General features: G+C 44.0%; 1 pseudogene; it reads left to right on the top strand.

Moving 5' to 3' along the window:
* The window catches only part of LOC148506518 (major histocompatibility complex class I-related protein 1-like), a 75,528-nt pseudogene that overhangs the window by 5,407 nt on the left and 47,694 nt on the right, over positions 1–22,427 (top strand).

The following is a 22,427-nucleotide window of genomic DNA, read 5'->3' as shown; positions in this document are numbered from 1 at the left end:
TAAATAAAAAAACACACTTACCTGAATCCCCGCTCCCGCCGCCACCATCTGCTCCTCCGTCTGTCCTTCCCGGGCCCGGCCGCTCTGCATAATGGGAGAGACGTCATATGACGTCATGACGTCTCTCCCATTACCCACTGCAGGAGCCGGAAGATGGAGCGGCTCTGGCAGTGGGCGCAGCAGCAGTCAGTGAGAGTCTGACAGACTCTCATTGGCTGCGATTCAAAACAAACACGCAGCTGCTGGAGCCGGCGACTGTGTGTTTGTAACTGTGTAGCGCTGACCGAACTCCATCTGGTCAGCGCTACACACGCGGTGCAGCTATGTCACAGAGACACAGACTGTCTGCGGCCCGCCACTGCTGGTAATCAATGCATATGTGGTAGACATTTGATACAATTTTATAATTAACAATAATATATATGAAAAAAGGCATAGTACAAATGGAAAGTATATATAGTATGCATACTAGATTTCTACTTTTAACCGTGTGTCAAAAGACAGTGAACGGTTAATGAGAGTGCCTTCTTGCACGCAAAATAATTTATAAACTGATTCTGTATCTGCTGTTAACCCAAACTGTGTCTCTAAGATAGGGAGACCCCCTGTAGGGTTAATGAGAGTGCAGAAGAGGTAGAGTGTGTGGAGAAGATGACTGTTGGTGAAAGTGGTTCTATAAAACAACGAGGAGAAAAGGCAAAGAGTGCCTCAGAAAAAGTGTTCTCTTTTCTCAGACTGTTAATCTATTACTATAACTCTAAGGGGCATATCCAATTACCCGCGGGACTTCTCCCGCGAGTAATTGAGGCATGAAAGTCCCACGGCGCGGGGTTCAGCTATTCAATAAAATAGCTTTTTCCCCGCGCTGTTAAATCGGCTCTCGCGCGCGGGAACACACTGTTTCCGCGAGAAATGCGGAAACAGTGTGTTATTGCCTCTCCCGAGGTCGATTAGGACGGCTTCATGCAGATTTTACCTCGCACCTACATGAGGTGCGAGGTAAAGCCCGATAGCGGGGACTCGTGCGCGGGGTCTCGGGGACACCCGCGTGTGCAATCCCCGCTAATTGAATTCTGACCAGCGCGATAATTAGCCGCGGGGTAAACACGCGGCTAATTGGATATGCCCCTAAGTGAGCACCACCAACCATCCTTTCTGCATTCTGTTCAGCCTGCATGTGACATGCCCCCGAAACGTTTTGTGCCGACACTCCCAGTCACCTCCCCCAAATGCTTCCTGACTACCAATCACACTGCAAGTAAATAGTCGCTACAAGCGACTCGGTAATGTACTTTGACACGCGCAGATTGCCGATTATCAACTTGCGAGGCCCCTAGATTGTAAGCTCCACTGGGGCTGGGACTGAGGTGAATGGCTGAGATATTCTCTGCAAAGCGCTATGGAATATGTGCGCTCCCCCTCCTCTCTGCGCCCCTGAGCATGATACATACATCACACAGCTGGACTTATGTCCATCGTTTACAGCCCATAAAACGACTTACCAATGCCGTAGCAAAGAAAACAGAAGGCGTGAGGACTTTGGGGTCGATTCAGACCCAGACGCTAAGCTGCGATCGCTCGCATCCAAAAGGGGCCGGTAATGCAAATTCCCTCTCTCTGGTGTAAGGACGCCCTTTATGTCTTAGAGAGCGACGGCAGTGAGTGCACGCTGGAGTTTAAAGATGCCCACCTTTCTTTCTTAACACACGTCAGCAGTCGCGGGCTGGGCCAGGGGGCAGGGTGCCATGTGCCCCCCGGGCCGCAGCGTCATGAGGGCCGAGGGCCGCGGGCAGTCTGTGTCACTGTGACACAGACTGCATCGCGTGTGTAGTGCTGACCGGGCGGAGTTCGGTCAGCGCTACACAGCACAAACAGCTGTGTGTTTGCTGTAATCAGCAGCCGCTGAGAGTCTGTCAGACTCTCATCGGCTGCCGCTGCTCCCACTGCGGGAGCCATCTTCCGGCTCCCGCAGTGGGTAATGGGAGAGCCGTCGTCATGACGACGTCTCTCCCATAATGCAAAGCGGCCAGAGGAGCCGGTGGAAGCGTCGGGACCAGGAGCGGGAGTTTCAGGTAAGTGTTTTTTTTTTTTTATTAAGTCTCCCTCTACTGGGGGGGGGGGGGGGATTACTATGGGGGCACTACCAGGGGGGATTACTATGGGGCACTACCAGGGGGGGATTACTACTGGGGGCACTACCAGGGGGGTGGATTACTACTGGGGGCACTACAAGGGGGGGACTACTACTACTGGGGGCACTACAAGGGGGGGACTACTACTACTGGGGGAACTACAAGGGGGGGCTACTACTGGGGGCACTACAAGGGGAGGGGACTACTACTAGGGGCACTGCATAGGGGGAGGGGACTACTACTAGGGGCACTACATAGGGGGAGGGGACTACCACTGGGGGCACTGCGAGGGACCACTGCTGGGGGCTCTATATAAAGGGCAATACTGAGGGTACTGCATAGGGGGGAGACTACAACTGGGGCCACTATTTTAGGGACATTGCATAAGGGTTACCACTACTGGGGGCACTGCATGGGGAGGTGGACTGCTACTGGGGGCACTGCATAGGGGGTACCACTATTGGGGGCACTATATAAGGGGCTTACTACTGGGGGCACTGCATAGGGGGGGATCACTACTGGGGGCACTACTGGAGGCATGCATAAGGGTGTTATCTCTTGTGGCACTCGGGGGCACTGCATATGGGCACTACGACAGGGGGCTGCCCAATATCTTTATTTTTACCTTACATTAATCCCGTATGGACCCGCCTCCTCCCTGAAACACTTGAGGGAGGTGCAGCGCCGTAGCACGCACGTTCTTCGGGTACCCTAGCTACACGCTACTCCTCTGCCAGGGCCGCCTGCATGCATTTGCCCCCCAGGCTAAAAGTTGCCAGCCAGCCCCTGCACGTCGGGCAAAATTTACTAAGTGGCGGGTTCTAAACCCCGCAGTTTGGTGGCGGTTAGACGGCAGGTTCTCTTCTGTTCTAAACCCCGGGGGTTTGGTGGCGGTTTTGCAGCAGTTTCTAAATGTTAGCCCTTTTCTATTCTATTCTAAATGTGTTTTGACTGCGGTTTGGTGGCAGTTTTGCTATCTGAGGATTTACTAAGGCCAAAACCGCTGCAAAACTGCTGTAACATCGAGAGCCATCGGAGCTGCACGCAGCTCTTGAGGTAGACCTCACCCCACCGCAAGCACTGCGATCACTACAGGCTGAAAAACAACCAAGTGATGTGTACAATGGCGCTTCCTTGCTAATTATGGACACCCATTAAATGCCGTTTTGCCGCCTGCGTTTGCACATCCACTCCTCCGTCTTCCAGGACCTTCCCCTGTTATCACCCACAAACGCACTCAAACTAGCGCTCAGTCTTGGTGCTACGAGCGCACAAATCCTGATCGCAGTGACTGGCATGCGCACGCACACTGCAATGCGTACACATGCACAGACGAGCGACTATCGGCCATAGCGTGCGTCCGCCGCTTAGCGAACGGGTCTGAATCAGGCCCATTGCTCTCTGCAGCTTACAGTCTAAAGGAGATGAGGGAAACGTGGCATAACACAGAAGTGCTATATGTGATCGGTATAATAGTTACATCTGACCAGTGTATTATAATGATGTACATGCCCAGAAAGTCAATATTTAAGCACAGAAATAAAACCCATAGATAAAAGGTTTAAAATATAAAACAAGTAATGGTCCGCCTAGTTTTTTTTATTAAAATGTGAGTGGAATATTTTGTTCCGGTGAGCAGAATTGTTGGCACTGCAGTGATTAGCGCTGAGCAAAATACGATCCACGTGGTTTGTAGTTGTGTAAAATTCTATGTGTGACTTTATCTGTGATGTCCCTCTAAGTTTTGTTCATCAAACTATACTTTAAGTGTACACATACATATTCTAACTAGGTATACGTACACCATGCAAATAGTTAACTAGCCAATATGTCTTACTGAGCCAAAGACCACCAGGCAGATAAAAAAACAGCTTGCCTATAAGAATCTTACTTAATATCATTATCCTACCTGCAATTTAGTAGCGACAGGAAGACGTGCAACTTTTTTTTTTTTTTATAAACTCTTTTTATTGAGCAAATCACAAAAAAAACCCAGTACATTCCAACATTCAAGAATAAAGTACAGCACATAACATACTTTTATAATGGGATCTGCACTATTTCAGAACCATAATATAATATAAGATTTTCTCAGTATAAGAAAATAGGGAATATAGAAGCAAGAGAAATATCTTGCAGCAACGGTGTGGCAATCCGTTTGAAAATAGAAAAAAAAAATAAAGAGTAAAAAGGAAAAGAAAGACTTTAAGAAAGACAAAGAAGAATAAGAGGAGAAGAGGATGGGTGGACTCCATATAGAATCACTCTCTTTCAATCTAAACATAATAGAGAAAAAAGATATAAGAGAAGAATTTAATTGTTAAATGGAGAGGAAATATTTTGGTATGTCATCCAAGGGGACCATATTTTATCAAATGTTTTGGATGTATTACGTAATAAAGTTGTCATGTATTCCATCTTGTATATATACCAGATACGTGATAATATTGCCTGCATTGGAGAGGGGTGAGGGTCTTTCCAATCCGCTGCAATTTGGCAGGTCATAGCAGATACTATATGTCGGAATAACCTATTCTGAAATCGGGATAGAGAAGGTGGATTCAAGGGAAGTAAAAAATGCCAAGGATCAGAGGGAATCGTAATCTCGAAGAGGCGCGAGAGTAGATCGAGAACCTCCTGCCATATACTAGCGCAACTTTTATTTTTTTACTGACGGATGTCAATTTTCCCATGCAGCGTATAGGGAATATTGGGCCTGATTCATTACCGATCGCAACTGCGATTACGCACGCAATCGGCCATTTGTTGCATTCTGCACATGCGTATACATTGCAGTGCGTGAACTAACTATTGCGATCGGGACTGCGATCGCAGAGGTTACGCAGACTCATCGCAGAGTGACAGGAAGTGCCGCTTGTGGGTGGTGACAGGGGGGAGGGGGGTTGACAGGTGTGCCAGTGCATTCACACTGCGTTGCAGGGGCGTACAAAAATTAGCCACTGCGATAGCCAACACAGTCTGAGGTCTCATAACGTGCGTAGTTGTTAGAAATTTCTGAGTAAGGTCAGAGCTTGTGCAAGGGTGCGTGAGGCTGCAATGGTACTGATGGTTTCGCTATTCTGCTAAGTATTATGGATGTGTGCAATGTAAAGTGGGCGTCCTTATGTAGTGCTGAGTTTGCATTGCGATCACAATGGATTAGCATGCTATCACAGTTGAACTGCATAAGCGATCTGTAGTAAATCAGACCCATTGATAAGAAATACTTTTTGACCTTTATGTGATATGAAACACCTTAATCATTACCGTTCTGTGTGTTTCATGTTCCCTCTTGTGCAGACAGCCACTCTCATTATTTTTTTGTGACCATCACCAATGATTTTACGTCTGATTTCCCCTCATACTACACGACAAGGGCGATAGATGACATCACTCTATACTGGTATGACAGCGACAATAAAATAGTGGAGCGCAGAGTTCCATGGTTCAGAAGCACGTTTTTCAATTTGCTGTTCGCAAGTCTCAATCAGTTGTACCTACAGAACTTTCAGCAACACTTCTTACAGTCTGTAATGGACCATCTAAACGAAACAGAGGGTAAGTAACCTTTATGTAATACACAACACTAATAACCTGGTCATTAACAAAACGCCAAAGTCAATTAATATATCTGAATTATTAGAAGCGTTAAGGATCAACTAAATCTCCGCCACCAAGGGGCATAGGAACAGGTAACATGGCAGTCACACTGGTGACAGGCCACAAGAAAATGGAGACTTGGGCACTGTTAGTCAGTGACAGTGGAAGTGCAGGAATACTTGACACACACCGCACCACCACTACCGTCTCCCCTACTTTGACTTGACATAACTCTGTGGACGTGCCAAATTCTCTGATCATAGAGATATCGCTATTGCTGTAATATAATGATCTGCAGGTTTCCAGAATCTCTACAGATGAGTACAGGTTCTACTGCAGGGTTAGGCCACATTTTTCTCTTTGGGTGTTAGACGATCAACATTACAAGCCAAATATATATAAATCAAAACTTAGACAAAGGCTTTTTGGCTCGTGCATGGGCCTGAAACTGCAGTAGGGTGCCTGCAATGTAAATTGAAAGACCTAGGCATTGTGAAATGAGGGCTTCCCAGATGAAGATGAACTACATCTTATGTTGAAGATGATGAACTACCGGTGTCATCTGAATATATAGATACAAATTGAGTATACTGTATACTTTGTATGTTAATTGTTTGTTACTTGTAAATAAAGTATGTTAATTTGAACTCACTCAATTGGTTATGCGTGTAACTATTAATTTCAATCAGAATGAAACCCACCATTATGCAAGAAACAACCTTCCACCATTTCTTCACCCTCTGCTAATGTGGGAATGAGCAGTACAAGTAATGATGCTGACATAGAAATTGAGGATGTGTTATGATCACCAGAATGATCCTGTGTAAGACCTCTAGAGTCACACTGGCGAGGTATTGAAAAAAAAAAAGCCCCCTGTTGTTACCTTAGAGCTAAACACGCTTACCGGTACTTAGGTTGACAACTGGTCTTATGCTAGGGACAGTAGAGGCTTACACAGTAGTTCAGGTGATTTCAAGGAGTATGTTCATCTAGTGGCTAGACTGGAGACATATTCAAATGGACACTAAAGGTAACCAGGTGCAACTTTTTGTGGAGTGGGGTACAGCACCTCCCAGTTACATCACTTCGTTCATAAAAAGTTTTTGGCAAAATCTGAAAATATCTGCTAAATTAACAACAAGCAGTCCAGCATCAGTTAGCTCCCATCTCCCAACACCTGCAATCTCCACTGCCAACACCTTCATCATGAATCATTAATGATCGAAGCTACAGCTACAGTAGTCCTGCATCCAATTTGCTAAGGCCAACTGAGTCCTCTCCTATCCAGAATTCATCAGAAGAATTCATGAGTACAAGGCCTGCTGCATCTGCTGCTGGGGTGGACCTTCATCCCAGAAGGGGACCAAAAGTAGTAGTAGCTTAAAAAAACCAATTGACTGTTAAACAATCCTTTGCAAAAGGAAGCAAGTATGACAGCTGTCACCCAGTTGCACAGTGTATCACTGAAACCATGACGGCTATACTAGTATTAGATCTGTGTCCAGTATCCACCATCAATGCATCTGGTTTTAGATAGTTAATTGAGGTCCTGTGTCCCCGCTACCAAATTCTATCTTGGTTCCATCTTACAATTCCTTGTCTGTACCAGGACTTAAAAAATATAATTATAATTCTTGGCATACAAAATGCCATTGTACCCACTGTTCACTTAACTACAGATATGTGGACAATTGGTACTGGGCAAACAATATATTACATGACTGTGACAGCCCACTGGGTGGGTGTATCGCCTTCAGCAACAGTAGGAGTAGGTAACACAAATTGCCAGCTCATTCCCAGACAGGCTACCCTCTGTATCACCAGCTTCACTAAGAGGCATACCGGTGTCAACTTGTTAGAAAAATGAAGGGATGACATAGCGAAATGTCTTACCCGCTAGGAATCTTCCCAGGATTTGTCAATTCTGATAACAGCACAAATATTGTGAGATCATTTCAGGTGGGTGAATTTGAACACATCCCTTGTTTTGCTTATGCAATCAACTTGGTGGTGCATATTTTTTTTTTTAAATGACGGGTGTACAGGAGATACTGTCTGTGGGCAAAATAATTTCGGGACATTTTCTCTATTCAGCAACTGCATGTAGAAGATTGCAACGGTTGCAAGAAGAGTTCAATTTTCCATGCCACCAACTGAAACAAGAGGTAGAAAGAAGGTGGAATTCCACACGTTGTATGCTTTAGTTAATGGAGGAACAGCAACAACCCATGCAAACCTAGTCAACAAGTCATGACATAGGGAGAGGAGGGGGAATGTACCAGCCCAGCATGTGGAGAATACTTTCTGTGTTGTGCAAGGTGCTGAAAGTATTCAAAGTAGTCATCTGTGAAGTGAGTTCAGACTCTGCCAGCTTGATGTCAGCTCAAGTGGCACATGCCACAATGACATTGCATCCTTCAGTTTCTCCCGCAACTGCAGCTGCCAGGAAAACCAAGAAACCCACTGGTGATGTGGATGAGTCAACACAACATTTTGATATCTGGTCAGGTCTAAAAGAATTGCTCAAAATTAGTGACACCTCTATCGTAACGCATCTAATACAGTCACCATCCATAGAATGGTGGAGGATCACACAGTCCTTTTGTCTACTGGCAGGAAAAAAGGGCAATTTGGAGGCCCTTGTACAAACTGACTATGTTTTACTTTAGTTGCCCGCCCTCCAGGGTGTACACGGAAATAATTTTCAACACAGCAGGGAACGTTGTCAGCTATTGGTGTAGGAGGCTACTTCCTCAAAATTTGGAAAGATGATGTTCATCAAAATTAACTATAAATTCCATGAGGAAAACCTTTACCAGCAATTACATAAAAGTACAGGGACTTCTGTAGGAATCGGTATGAAATACCGCCGGCCGCATGGCCGGTGGTTCGATTCCCGGCGGCGCCTGGCCGACAACAGCAGAGATCCTTGCAGCGGAAGCCCGACAGCGCTGGAAATCCCGATCGTGGAAAGGTAAGTATTCTCTAACCTAACCTAACCCCCTACCCCTAACCCTCCTTAGGGGTGCCTAACCCTAACCTCCCCCCCAAGTGCCTAACCTTAATCCACCCCTTCCCCGCTGCCTAAACCTAAGTCCCCCCCGGGGGTGCCTAACCCTAACCCTCCCTCCCCCTAGCCTAACCCTCCTGGGGGGGTGCCCAACCCTAAGTCCCCCCTGGGTGCCCTAAACCTAACCCTCCCCCCCCCCCCGCGGGTGTCCGCTCGCGGCGCCCGGCATCCCTTTGATCGGGATTCCGGGCTCCGGTCTCCCGGCGTCGGGGAAATGTTAGGCATCTACATCTAGATGCCCGGCATTTCATCCCTCGCCGGAATATGACAGTCAGGAAGCCAGCTGCCGGTATTAAGGCAGCCGGCTTCCCGATTGTATACCCTTCTGCAATGGTGGATTCCAGTGGGGATGAGTTAATATTGTGAGAAGATGATGTTAACACCTATAAGGGTGAGGAGGAACATAAGCATGATGACATCTTGCCACTGTAGAGAAGAGATCAATAACAGCACTGTTAGCTTACTTAAGCCGATCATTAACAACATTGTTACCTGTCCTAAGCCCATTGCTAGCTTGTTTTGTGGTGACCCAATCTAACAACCCACTTCAGCCACAAAAGTGGCAGTCACTGTTGCTGAAATGATTGGTTTGTTAAATTGTGCAAGTCCTTTTTAATATACCACATAATGGTGGGTGGGTTGGCCCATGGACAATTCCGTCTTGCATTTTTTTACTTTGCATTATGCAGTGTTTGGGACATTGGAGACTGTCTTTTTGCATAGACAAGAAACATTTTTATAGTTTATTAAACTGCCATCATGTCTGCCACTGCAGAGTGGTAATGTTTCATAGGGGTGCTTTATTCTTTTAAACTGCTGTGCTTTTGTGCTGCTGCTCTGTCGCTTAGTTTAGGCAGACAGCTCGCTGCAGTCTTTGGCCTACAGTATATTGGTGAAAAAGTGGAAACAATATTGAGAGCTGTGAGGTGGTGAAAATTGACTGGAAATTGACTTGAAATGAATGTTATTGAGGTTAATAATACTGTAGGAACAAAAACAGGCCCAAATTATGTTATTTTAGCTGTTTTTATATATTTAAAAAAAAAAAACAGATCCAAATCCAATACATGTGAGGGTGGTTTTGGCAAAACCAAAATACAACGATAAATTACAACCAAAATACTGGGCTCGGCGCACATCTCTATTTATAATCCTCTTGTTTATTGCACCTCCTCCCCCTCCTCTGTTACTGTGTAATTTTTTTTAATTATTACTTTTCCAGCCTCCAGCATATAATTACTTTAATGGGTCATATCCACTACTCCCACTGAAAGGAGATTTCCACTGGGCGTTTTAACTTTCATTCTCATGAGGAATTACATCTCCCCCTCCACCCATGAAGAGCACAGTGGAGTGCATGTCATGGGGGACTGATGAGCACTTGCAGAGTAACCAGTGTCATTGACAAATGGCCCCTCCTCCTGACTGACTGAGTAACCAGTGTCATTGCCAAATGGCCCCTCCCCCTGACTGAGTAACCAATGTCATTGACAAATGGCCCCTCCCCCTGACTGACAGAGTAACCAGTGTCATTGACAAATGGCCCCTCCTCCTGACTGACTGAGTAACCAGGGCCATTGCCAAATGGCCCCTCCCCCTGCCTGAGTAACCAGTGTCATTGCCAAATGGCCCCTCCCCCTGACTGAGTAACCAGTGTCATTGACAAATGGCCCCTCCTCCTGACTGACTGAGAAACCAGGGCCATTGCCAAATGGCCCCTCCCCCTGCCTGAGTAACCAGTGTCATTGCCAAATGGCCCCTCCCCCTGCCTGAGTAACCAGTGTCATTGCCAAATGGCCCCTCCCCCTGCCTGAGTAACCAGTGTCATTGCCAAATGGCCCCTCCCCCTGCCTGAGTAACCAGTGTCATTGCATGTTCTGGCTTGTAGGATACCACATACTGCAGCTAATAGAAGGATGCACAGCCTATGACAATGGCACAACTGAGACCGTGGCCAGTTACCATTATGATGGGAACCCATTTATGTCTTTCAATGTGACGGCCGCAAAATGGACGGCGGACACAGATGAAGCCCAGTACTTTGCTGAGCAGATGAATGAAAACACGAATGAAACAGAGGAAACACGGAATATTTTATTGAAGTTGTGTGGAATACACAACTTCAATAAAATATTCCGTGTTTCCTCTGTTTCATTCGTGTTTTCATTCATACACATACAGGCGCTGCTGTTATTAGGAAAACGCACGTTTAATAGGAAAGGTAAGTCCACGCTAATACACAGTACACTGTACCCTCTGTACAGCTCTGTGTGTATCTCTCTCTCTCTCTCGCTCTCTCTCTCTCTATAGAACATATACAGAAAAGCACAGACTAGAGTACAGTAACTTTCCCTGTAACTCCTACTATTAGGTCGTACAGCTTCTCACCTTCTTCTGCATCATAGTTTCTTTCTTTAGCTCTTACTACTACTCTGTGTAACCTCTGCTAAGTAATTCACTTATTACTCCACATAACATCTCCCTATAACACCTATTACTCTATGTGACCTCCCCCTAATATACATCCTATTACTCTATATAACCTGTCCCTATAACAGCTCCTATAACCTCTATCTATAACATCTCTTATTACTCCACATATCTCCCTATAGCACCTATTACTCTATGTGACCTCCCTCTAATATACCTCCTATTACTCTATATAACCTGTCCCTATAACAGCTCATATTCCTCTCTATATAACCTCTATCTATAACACCTCCTATTACTCCACATATCTCCCTATAACAACTATTACTCTATGTGACCTCCCCCTAAAATACATCCTATTACTCCATATAACCTGTCCCTATAACAGCTCCTATTCCTCTCTATATAATCTAACATCATGGGGCTTATGTAATATCCTGCGAGATGTAGGGATAAGCGCGATCCAGCAAGTCTGCTGGTATTTTTAAAGTGACAATAATTTACTTTAAAAGACAAACCAGGTTGATTGCCGCTTTAAAAGTACAGTATGAACAGACTCGCTGCAATGTCACCTGTGACTTCATCTTGCAGGCTATTACAAAACCCCTATAACTTTATACATAGGCTATGGGCTCTCCTTCCTTATGCTTACCTGTTCTATATACATGGGCTATGGGCTCTCCTTCCTTATAGCTTACCTGTACTATATACATAGGCTATGGGCTCTCCTTCCTTATGCTTACCTGTACTATATACGTAGGCTATGGGCCCTCCTTCCTTATGCTTACCTGTACTATATACATAGGCTATGGGCTCTCCTTCCTTATGCTCACTTGTACTATATACGTAGGCTATGCGCTCTCCTTCCTTATGCTTACCTGTTCTATATACATAGGCTATGGGCTCTCCTTCCTTATGCTTACCTGTACTATATACATAGGCTATGGGCTCTCCTTCCTTATGCTCACTTGTACTATATACGTAGGCTATGGGCTCTCCTTCCTTATGCTTTCCTGTACTATATACATAGGCTATGGGCTCTCCTTCCTTATGCTCACTTGTACTATATACATAGGCTATGGGCTCTCCTTCCTTATGCTCACTTGTACTATATATGTAGGCTATGGGCTCTCCTTCCTTATGCTTACCTGTACTATATACATAGGCTATGGCTCTCCTTCCTTATGCTTACCTGTACTAATACATAGGCTATGGGCTCTCCTTCCTTAAGCTTACCTGTACTATATACATAGACTATGGGCCCTCCTTCCTTATGCTTACCTGTACTATATACATAGGCTATGGGCTCTCCTTCCTTATGCTCACTTGTACTATATACGTAGGCTATGGGCTCTCCTTCCTTATGCTTACCTGTACTATATACATATCCTATGGGCTCTGCTTCCTTATGCTTACCTGTACTATATACATAGGCTATGAGCTCTCATTCCTTATGCTTACCTGTACTATATACATAGGCTATGGGCTTTCCTTACTTAATCTTACCTGTACTATATACATAGGCTATGGGCTCTCCTTCCTTATGCTTACCTATACTATATACATAGGCTATGGGCTCTCCTTCCTTAAGCTTACCTGTACTATATACATAGACTATTGGCTCTCCTTCCTTATGCTCACTTGTACTATATACGTAGGCTATGGGCTCTAAGGTATCCTACCTATCCATATACCTCTAAAGTCGCTGTTTAGCGTTGCACATGATAAGAATTGTAGACCAACCCAAGTGTGGGTCTAAAGCACAATAAGTTATATTATTCAACAAAAAGAAATAATACACACTTTGATCTAGACAATGAGCGCAGGTACAATTATCTTACAAGGTTACAGCCAAATACATAAGCTTGCGCCCTGATACCAGGTCCCAGCCGATCAATCCAGACATCTGCGGTCAGCAAACAGGTAACGACTGCTGACCTAGCCATTGCGCAAACATATATACTCTTCCAAGATGTATCAACACAATGGGGACAGACAAACACTGTTTCATTTTCTTCTTGTTCCAGCTTGATCTTCTCATTGGACAGTTCATATAGTGTCATTAGGGGGATGGCTTGGTCTTGAAGCTGTTTCTTTGTGTAGTCTCAGAGACTCTCCTTCCTTATGCTTACCTGTACTATATACATAGGCTATGGGCTCTCCTTCCTTATGCTTACCTGTACTATATACATAGGCTATGGGCTCTCCTTCCTTATGCTTACCTGTACTATATACATAGGCTATGGGCTCTCCTTCCTTATGCTCACTTGTACTATATTCGTAGGCTATGGGCTCTCCTTCCTTATGCTTACCTGTACTATATACATAGGCTATGGGCTCTCCTTCCTTATGCTTACCTGTACTATATACGTAGGCTATGGGCTCTCCTTCCTTATGCTTACCTGTACTATATACATAGGGTATGGGCTCTCCTTCCTTAGGCTTACCTGTACTATATACGTAGTTACGATACTGAATTTGAACCTCTATACACTCCTTCCTATACCTTCTAATATCCTGCCTATACCTTCTAAGGATGACGCTAATTTGCGTAATCAGTTATACAGCAAATAAAGACTCCAGGTCTAGAACTTGTGGTTCCAAAACACAAAGTATTATTCAAGTAAAAGTACAGTCAGTTACACACTTTTGATCCAAACACAATTCAGTGCAAAGGAATTATACAGACCAAAGTACAGTATACATACGCAGCGCTTCTGGTCCAGATGTATGCATCACAAGAAACCCCTTGTCAATCAGCATTCAGCAAGAAGACTAAGACCCAGGGTTGGAGCACACATATTTATACCCCCCAGAAATAGACAACACAATAGAGAAGTTTGTTGCTGATGCCATTGGTCCTCAAGGGGGATGCATCTGTTACAGAGCATTTAACAGGTTAACTCAAATAGACACAACCCAGCCTCCAACAACTGGGGGTCTTGGGTTTCCCGCCTCATGCAACATCCTAACAGTTGTTCATATAATGTACATTTTGTTGCTTGAAGTCTCTGCGGTCCATAAGTTGAGAATGCATGATGCGATCTCCACACCGATGGTACCGGAATACTGTTGAAAGAGTACGCATCAGTACAATACCAATCACGGCTTACTTATGTATAAAACCTTAGTTACCAAATAATCTTTATTTCACAGCATTTATGCTAAATTAACAAACTTAAATCTTATACTTTAAAGCTTATTAAACCTTTTATGTGAATATGTAATGCGTAAGTATGCGCGGTGTGATGTAAAGATGCTAGTTAACTTGGGGCAGATGCGTGCGCATGAAGCTAATAAACAGCGTTTTCATACAGGATCTTATGCATTCGCTAATATGCGACTAGTTAACAGCGCAATTGTGCGTATTAATGTGTGTATGAGAAATGGTGCACTTAAATCTCACTTAAACTAAGTGAACACCTAGCAGTGTGGAATGCTGAGCCTTATAGTTCCATGACTTGCTCATGCCCCAGCAGCCCCCACCCTTTTCAGGCTCCAAAATACTGTTCTTTGTTCTCCCAGGGCCTGTGTAGATGCAAATTAGCACAGCTACAAGACCCAAACCTCAGATAACACTCTTGGCTTTGAAGGTATTTTATTGTAGGAAGCCTGCTAATGTAAGGTGCTACAAACGACCCTCTTGCTGTATTCGAGCAGGGCCACCTGGAGTGAGAGCAGACGATATGTCCATGAAGCTTGTCTTCACAAGCTAGTTGTCACGTGGCCATTTGCTCTGTTTAGCTAATGCAATCCAATTTTGACATACTATACAGCCATTTCTGAAATATATCCTTTAGGGGAATTATAATAATATACACACTTTATCCAGAGCACCCAAACTACGTAAAGTCATGAAATGGGCTTTTGATGAATCGCCGTAACTTATGGCGACGGTCACAGATGCAATCGCATGATGCTAATAGTAATATCGCCACATGTACTAAAGTGTGAGTTTATCTAAAATGGCGCTTAGGCGGCCATTCGCAAAATGGCGTCTTGCGGTCTCATTTTAAACTGATCTTGTCTCAACCAATTATCCAGCTTCGACAGTAGGCTATGGGCTCTCCTTCCTTATGCTTACCTGTTCTATATACATAGGCTATGGGCTCTCCTTCCTTATGCTTACCTGTACTATATACGTAGGCTATGGGCTCTCCTTCCTTATTCTTACCTGTACTATATACGTAGGCTATGGGCTCTCCTTCCTTATGCTTACCTGTACTATATACGTAGGCTATGGGCTCTCCTTCCTTATGCTTGCCTGTACTATATACATAGGCCATGGGCTCTCCTTTCTTATGCTTTCCTGTACTATATACATAGGCCATGGGGTCTCCTTCCTTATGCTTACCTGTACAATATGCATACGCTATGGGCTCTCCTTCCTTATGCTTACCTGTTCTATATACGTAGGCTATGGGCTCTCCTTCCTTATGCATACCTGTACTATATACGTAGGCTATGGGCTTTCCTTCCTTATGCTTACCTGTACTATCTACGTAGGCTATGGGCTCTCCTTCCTTATGCTTACCTGTTTTATATACATAGTCCATGGGCTCTCCTTCCTTATGCTTACCTGTTCTATATACATAGGCCATGGGCTCTCCTTCCTTATGCTTACCTGTTCTATATACATAGGCTATGGGCTCTCCTTCCTTATGCTTACCTGTACTAATACATAGACTATGGGCTCTCCTAGTCCTTCCTTATGCTCACTTGTACTATATACGTAGGCTATGGGCTCTAAGGAATCCTACCTATCCATATACCTCTGAAGTCGCTCTTTAGCGTTGCACACGATAAGAATTGTAGACCAGCCCAAGTGTGGTTCCAAAGCACAAAAAGTTATATTATTCAACAAAAAGAAATAATACAAGCTTTGATCTAGACAATGAGCGCAGGTACAATTATCATACAAGGTTGCAGCCAAATACATACGCTTATGCCCTGATACCAGGTCCCAGCCGATCAATCCAGACGTCTGCGGTTAGCAAACAGGTAACGACTGCTGACCTAGCCATTGCGCAAACATATATACTCTTCCAAGATGTGTCAACACAATGGGGACAGACAAACGCTGTTTCATTGGTTCTTGTTCCAGCTTGATCTTCTCATTGGACAGTTCATATAGTTTCATTAGGGGGATGGCTTGGTCTTGGAGCTGTTTCTTTGTGTAGTCTCAGAGACTCTCCTTCCTTATGCTTACCTGTACTATATATGTATCCTATGGGCTCTGCTTCCTTATACTTACCTGTACTATATACGTAAGCTATGGGTTCTCCTTTCTTATGCTTACCTGTACTATATACATAGGCAATGGGCTCTCCTTACTTATGCTTACCTGTACTATATACATAGGCTATGGGCTCTCCATCCTTATGCTTACCTTTACTACAGTATAAACATAGGCTATGGGCTCTCCTTCCTAATGCTTACCTGTACTATATACATGGGCTATGGGCTCTTCTTCCTAATGTTTACATGTACTATATACATGGGCTATGGGCTCTCCTTCCTTATGCTTACCTGTACTATATGCATAGGCTATGGGCTCTCCTTCCTTATGCTTACCTGTACTATATACATAGGCTATGGGTTCTCCTTCCTTATGCTTACCTGTACTATATACATAGGCTATGGGCTCTCCTTCCTAATGCTTACCTGTACTATATACATGGGCTATGGCCTCTCCTTCCCTATGCTAACCTGTACTATATATGTAGGCTATGGGCTCTCCTTCCTATTGCTTACCTGTAGTATATACATAGGCTATGGGCTCTGCTTCTTAATGCTTACCTGTACTACAGTATATATATAGGCTATGCGCTCTCTTTCCTAATGCTTGCCTGTACTATATAAGTAGGATATGGGCTCTCCTTCCTTATGCTTACCTATACTATATACATGGGCTATGGGCTCTCCTTCCTTATGCTTACCTGTACTATATACATAGGCTATGGGCTCTCCTTCCTTATGCTTACCTGTTGTATATACATAGGCTATGGGCTCTGCTACTTGATGCTTACCTGTAGTATATACATAGGCTATGGGCTCTGCTTCTTAATGCTTACCTGTACTATATACATAGGCTATGGGCTCTCCTTCCTAATGCTTATCTGTACTATATACTTAGGCTATGGGCTCTCCTTCCTTATGATCACTTGTACTATATACGTAGGCTATGGGCTCTCCTTCCTTATACTTTCCTGTACTATATACATAGGCTATGGGCTCTCCTTCCTTATGCTCACTTGTACTATATACGTAGGCTATGGGCTCTCCTTCCTTATGCATACCTGTACTATATACATAGGCTATGGGCTCTCCTTCCTAATGCTTATCTGTACTATATACTTAGGCTATGGGCTCTCCTTCCTTATGCTCACTTGTACTATATACGTAGGCTATGGGCTCTCCTTCCTTATGCTTACCTGTACTATATACATAGACTATTGGCTCTCCTTCCTTATGCTCACTTGTACTATATACATAGGCTATGGGCTATAAAGAATCCTACCTATCCATATACCTCTAAAGTCGCTGTTTAGCGTTGCATACGATAAGAATTGTAGACCAGCCCAAGTGTGGGTCCAAAGCACAAAAAGTTAAATTATTCAACAAAAAGATATAATACACGCTTTGATCTAGACAATGAGCGCATGTACAATTATCATACAAGCTTACAGCAAAATACATACGCTTGTGCCCTGATACCAGGTCCCAGCCGATCAATCCAGACGTCTGCGGTTAGCAAACAGGTAACGACTGCTGACCTAGCCATTGCGCAAACATATATACTCTTCCAAGATGTGTCAACACAATGGGGACAGACAAACGCTGTTTCATTGGTTCTTGTTCCAGCTTGATCTTCTCATTGGACAGTTCATATAGTTTCATTAGGGGGATGGCTTGGTCTTGGAGCTGTTTCTTTGTGTAGTCTCAGAGACTCTCCTTCCTTATGCTTACCTGTACTATATATGTATCGTATGGGCTCTGCTTCCTTATACTTACCTGTACTATATACGTAAGCTATGGGTTCTCCTTTCTTATGCTTACCTGTACTATATACATAGGCAATGGGCTCTCCTTACTTATGCTTACCTGTACTATATACATAGGCTATGGGCTCTCCATCCTTATGCTTACCTTTACTACAGTATAAACATAGGCTATGGGCTCTCCTTCCTAATGCTTACCTGTTCTCTATACATAGACCACGGGCTCTCCTTCCTTATGCTTCACTGTTCTATATACATAGGCTATGGGCTCTCCTTCCTTATGCTTACCTGCACTATATACATGGGCTATGGGCTCTCCTTCCTAATGCTTACCTGTACTATATACATGGGCTATGGGCTCTTCTTCCTAATGTTTACATGTACTATATACATGGGCTATGGGCTCTCCTTCCTTATGCTTACCTGTACTATATGCATAGGCTATGGGCTCTCCTTCCTTATGCTTACCTGTACTATATACATAGGCTATGGGTTCTCCTTCCTTATGCTTACCTGTACTATATACATAGGCTATGGGCTCTCCTTCCTAATGCTTACCTGTACTATATACATGGGCTATGGCCTCTCCTTCCCTATGCTAACCTGTACTATATATGTAGGCTATGGGCTCTCCTTCCTAATGCTTACCTGTAGTATATACATAGGCTATGGGCTCTCCTTCCTAATGCTTACCTGTACTATATACATGGGCTATGCGCTCTCTTTCCTAATGCTTGCCTGTACTATATAAGTAGGATATGGGCTCTCCTTCCTTATGCTTACCTATACTATATACATGGGCTATGGGCTCTCCTTCCTTATGCTTACCTGTACTATATACATAGGCTATGGGCTCTCCTTCCTTATGCTTACCTGTTGTATATACATAGGCTATGGGCTCTGCTACTTGATGCTTACCTGTAGTATATACATAGGCTATGGGCTCTGCTTCTTAATGCTTACCTGTACTATATACATAGGCTATGGGCTCTCCTTCCTAATGCTTATCTGTACTATATACTTAGGCTATGGGCTCTCCTTCCTTATGATCACTTGTACTATATACGTAGGCTATGGGCTCTCCTTCCTTATACTTTCCTGTACTATATACATAGGCTATGGGCTCTCCTTCCTTATGCTCACTTGTACTATATACGTAGGCTATGGGCTCTCCTTCCTTATGCATACCTGTACTATATACATAGGCTATGGGCTCTCCTTCCTAATGCTTATCTGTACTATATACTTAGGCTATGGGCTCTCCTTCCTTATGCTCACTTGTACTATATACGTAGGCTATGGGCTCTCCTTCCTTATGCTTACCTGTACTATATACATAGGCTATGGGCTCTCCTTCCTTATGCTTACCTGTACTATATACATAAGCTATGGGTTCTCCTTCCTTATGCTCACTTGTACTATATACATAGGCTTAGGGCTCTCCTTCCTTATGCTTACCTGTTCTATATATTTAGTCTATGGGCTCTCCTTCCTTATGCTATCCTGCACTATATACATAGGCTATGGGCTCTCCTTCCTAATGCTTACCTGTACTATATACATGGGCTATGGGCTCTCCTTCCTTATGCTTACCTATACTATATGCATAGGCTATGGGCTCTCCTTCCTAATGCTTACCTGTACTATATGCATAGGCTATGGGCTCTCCTTCCTTATGCTTACCTGTTCTATATATTTAGCCTATGGGCTCTCCTTCCTTATGCTTACCTGTACTATATACATGGGCTATGGGCTCTCCTTCCTAATGCTCACTTGTACTATATACGTAGGCTATGGGCTCTCCTTCCTTATGCTTACCTGTACTATATACATAGGATATGGGCTCTCCTTCCTTATGCTATCCTGCACTATATACATAGGCTATGGGCTCTCCTTCCTAATGCTTACCTATACTATATACATAGGCTATGGGCTCTCCTTCCTTATGCTTACCTGTACTATATACATAAGCTATGGGTTCTCCTTCCTTATGCTCACTTGTACTATATACATAGGCTTAGGGCTCTCCTTCCTTATGCTTACCTGTTCTATATATTTAGTCTATGGGCTCTCCTTCCTTATGGTATCCTGTACTATATACATGGGCTATGGGCTCTCCTTCCTAATGCTTACATGTACTATATACATGGGCTATGGGCTCTCCTTCCTTATGCTTACCTGTACTATACACAAAGGCTATGGGCTCTCCTTCCTTATGCTTACCTGTACTATATACATGGGCTATGGGCTCTCCTTCCTAATGCTTACATGTACTATATACATGGGCTATGGGCTCTCCTTCCTTATGCTTACCTGTACTATACACATAGGCTATGGGTTCTTCTTCCTTATGCTTACCTGTACTATATACATAGGCTCTGGCCTCTCCTTCCTTATGCTTACCTGTACTATATACATAGGCTATGGGCTCTCCTTCCTAATGCTTACCTGTACTATAACGTAGGCTATGGGCTCTCCTTCCTTATGCTTACCTGTACTATATACATAGGCTGTGGGCTCTCCTTCCTAATACTTACCTGTACTATATACATAGGCTATGGCCTCTCCTTCCTCATGCTTACCTGTACTATATGCATAGGCTATGGGCTCTCTCTCCTTATGCTAACCTGTACTATATACATACAAGCTATGGGCTCTCCATCCTTATGCTTACCTGTAGTATATACATAGGCTATGGGCTCTGCTTCTTAATGCTTACCTGTACTATATACATAGGCTATGGGCTCTCCATCCTTATGCTTACCTGTACTACAGTATATACATAGGCTATGCGCTCTCTTTCTTAATGCTTGCCTGTACTATATAAGTAGGGTATGGGCTCTCCTTCCTTATGCTTACCTGTTCCATATACATAGGCTATGGGCTCTACTTCCTTATGCTTACCTGTACTATATATGTAGGCAATGGGCTCTACTTCCTTATGCTCACTTGTACTATATATGTAGGCTATGGGCTCTCCTTCCTTATGCTTACCTATACTATATACGTAGGCTATGGGCTCTCCTTCCTTATGCTTACCTGTACTATATACGTACGCTATGGGCTCTCCTTCCTTATGCTTACCTGTACTATATACGTAATATATGGGCCGTCCTTCCTTATGTTTACCTGTTCTATATATACGTAAGCTATGGGTTCTCCTTCCTTATGCTTTCCTGCACTATATACATGGGCTATGGGCTCTCCTTCCTCATGCTTACCTATACTATATACATGGGCTATGGGCTCTCCTTCCTTATGCTTACCTGTACTATATACATAGGCTATCGGCTCTCCTGCCTAATGCTTACCTGTACTATATACATAGGCTATGGGCTCTCCTTCCTTATGCTTACCTGTTGTATATGCATAGGCTATGGGCTCTGCTTCTTGATGCTTACCTGTAGTATATACATAGGCTATGGGCTCTGCTTCTTAATGCTTACCTGTACTATATACATAGGCTATGGGCTCTCCTTCCTAATGCTCACTTGTACTATATACGTAGGCTATGGGCTCTCCTTCCTTATGCTTACCTGTACTATATACATAGGATATGGGCTCTCCTTCCTTATGCTTACCTGTTCTATATACAGAGGCTATGGGCCCTCCTTCTTTATACTTACCTGTACTATATACATAAGCTATGGGTTCTCCTTCCTTATGCTCACTTGTACTATACACATAGGCTTAGGGCTCTCCTTCCTTATGCTTACCTGTACTATATACATAGTCTATGGGCCCCTCCTTCCTTATACTTACCTGTACTATATACGTAGGCTATGGGCTCTCCTTCCTTTTGCTTACCTGTTCTATATACATAGGCTATGGGCTCTCCTTCCTTACGCTCACTTGTACTATATACGTAGGCTATGGGCTCTCCTTCCTAATGCTTTCCTGTACTATATACATAGGCTATGGGCTCTCCTTCCTTATGCTCACTTGTACTATATACGTAGGCTATGGGCTCTCCTTCCTTATGCTTAACTGTACTATATACATAGGCTATGGGGTCTCCTTCCTTATGCTTACCTGTAGTATATACATAGGCTATGGGCTCTGCTTCTTAATGCTTACCTGTACTGTATACATAGGCTATGGGCTCTCCTTCCTTATGCTTACCTGTAGTATATACATAGGCTATGGGCTCTCCTTCCTAATGCTTACCTGTGCTATATACGTCTGCTATGGGCT

The sequence above is a fragment of the Taudactylus pleione genome, unplaced genomic scaffold (genome assembly GCF_031769625.1).
Source record: "Taudactylus pleione unplaced genomic scaffold, aTauple2 ptg000400l, whole genome shotgun sequence".
Lineage (NCBI taxonomy): Eukaryota > Metazoa > Chordata > Amphibia > Anura > Myobatrachidae > Taudactylus > Taudactylus pleione.
Note: the sequence above shows the minus strand (reverse complement) of the source record. Positions and strands in the feature narration are given on the sequence as shown.